Here is a 2,426-nt window from a genome sequence, read left to right as displayed (position 1 = left end):
CTGTATTCTAAGTGTTCATGACAAACTATGCATTCCTTTGTAACGGTTTATTAACAACTCTGTATTAAAACTCTTAAAATGTATCTTTGATCTTGAACTCAATTTTTGGAATGGTTCCACTTTATAATGTTAAATTTGAGGTATTGAGGGGGAAGGTAGACTCTTACTGATAGAACATTGGGAAGAACTGTGGAGCTCAATTTATAAGGTAAATAAGGAATTTACTCAATATAAGGGTTCAGAAAATTATTGGGGTTCAGCTCCCACAAGAGATCCCCTAGAGCGACCCTTCAACTGGAGGGAACAGTCAAGAAGCAGCTCCAGCAGGAGGGAGATCCTGTCACCTCAAAAACACTCTACGGGTCATACAGAAGTCTAAATAGGTGCTATTGGTCCAAATCCATGGAGTGGGCACCGAGGTGTCGCTCCTCTACCATGATTTGGGAACGGTGTCAGAAAGGATGGCTGAGGTGGAGACTCAGATCTCTTTGGCAGAGAATGAGGAGTACTCCTCAACAGTAACTTCTCAAAGCTTTGGGAACTGGTGCTACAGTTATAAAGAAGGGTGGAGGATGCAGAAGAGAGGTCATGTTAAAAAAATGAAATTCTGGTTCTGGTGCCAGAGGTTCACGAAGAACAGAAACCAGAGTAATCCTTCACGATATGGATAAAATCCTGGGTACCTGATAAAGATCTGTCATCCTGTTTTGTAATCAAAAGATGCATAGGCCCTTTGCCCGCAGCTCATTGGTTCTCCCCAGGCCGACTACTCATCAGTTACTTAACTACACTGACCGAGACATGATCATCTGAGCAGGGTGGAACCGACTGGCGGCCCTCCTCAACTCCACCAAAATTATAATATTCTCAGACTATATACTAAGGCCCATATTTATACTTTTTTTGCTCCGCATGTGCAACATTTTTTACACAAAAACGGTGCAAACTTACAAAATATATTTGTATTTTGTAAGTGTGCACCGCTTTTGCGTCAAAAAGTGACGCAAACGCGGCACAAAAAAAGTATAAATATGGGCCTAAGAGTCCAGCAAAAAGAGGCAGACATTCACACAGAAGTCAAAGCACAAACGAGAGAAATGCAGGTAAAATTCATGTTGCTTTACCCTGCTTGGCTAAAGCTGACCACAGATGGATAAGACACTTCTTTGAGGACCCCGAAGAGGACTGGAGATGGGTGGAGGAACTCCTAGTGCAGAGATCCGAATGTGTCGGATGGTCTACCAGAATCACAGACGACTGGAAAGTGATCTCCCTGCACTAATGGAGGAGAAGGCAGCACCTGAGACGATTAACCCCTTGTAGACTACATGCCAACCATGAGTCATTCATATTAGAGGGCGAGATCTCGCCCTCCACACATCATACTATGATTGGGAGAGGACATCAGTGGATGGCACCAGGCATATAGAACTCAGATTGACCATCCTCTCCTAGGATTTGATCGTTTTCATTTCTACCTCTCTTTACAAGAGTGAGATAATGAGGCCCATGGAGAGCCCTTCCTCTTGAAACTTGCCGGAGAATATTTGTAAGCCTGCTGAACGTCCACATGTAAGTTGGGGGTATACTGTTGGGGTAGTTTGCTATTGCCTAGTTGTTATGTTTTGGGCAGTGACAGTTTGGGGAGACAGATGCTTTCTTATTAGAAGTGTTTGGTGCAGAGAGGGACTAGGGAGGAGCACCTGTTACACCCCTTAGTTGTAGTTGTATATGTCCACATTCCACAACATACATGAGAACAGTTTCCCTTGACTAATTTGGCCATGGGAGGGGGATGGAGAGGCTGCAGAAATGGCTGATGAAGCAACAGTTACAGTATGTGTTTCCTGACACAGTGGTAGACTAGGTGCAGCAGAAGTGAATGTGACAGCTAACTGGCTGTTTGGCCAAACTTCAATATCAAAACCGGAAACATGACAGAGAATGAATCAACCAGTTTGACAGTTGTCAAGGAATGTAAACAGCCAGCGTTGCAAACTTAGAACAGGGATGGTGGTGCAATATTTGAGACAGCATGGCCCAGACCAGGTGATGCTGCAGGAGACACATCTGGCTAAAACTAGTATCCGCGGCCAAAACAAAGGGCCAGTACAGAGCCCACTCTGAGTTTGCTCAGAGCTCCCAAGGGGAGGCAATCATGACCAGGAAATCAGCCCCCTTTCAAGTATCTAAGGCATGGTATGAAACCTGCAGGCAGATATGTGGAGGTACTGGGTACTAGGGGGAGGGACTCTTATTTTGTGATAAGCATCTATGCCCCCCACGCTCCAGCAACCTGTATTAGATGCCCTTTGGCCTGTGTTGTTGAAAGCAGGAGCTATCAGCCACATGGTGGGGGGAGACTTTAACGTTGTTAGGGACCTTGCACAAGACAGGACAGCTGGAAAAACACTGTCCTGCTGTCA

Source organism: Pleurodeles waltl, chromosome 9 (genome assembly GCF_031143425.1).
Source record: "Pleurodeles waltl isolate 20211129_DDA chromosome 9, aPleWal1.hap1.20221129, whole genome shotgun sequence".
Lineage (NCBI taxonomy): Eukaryota > Metazoa > Chordata > Amphibia > Caudata > Salamandridae > Pleurodeles > Pleurodeles waltl.
This window is presented reverse-complemented; position numbering follows the sequence as displayed.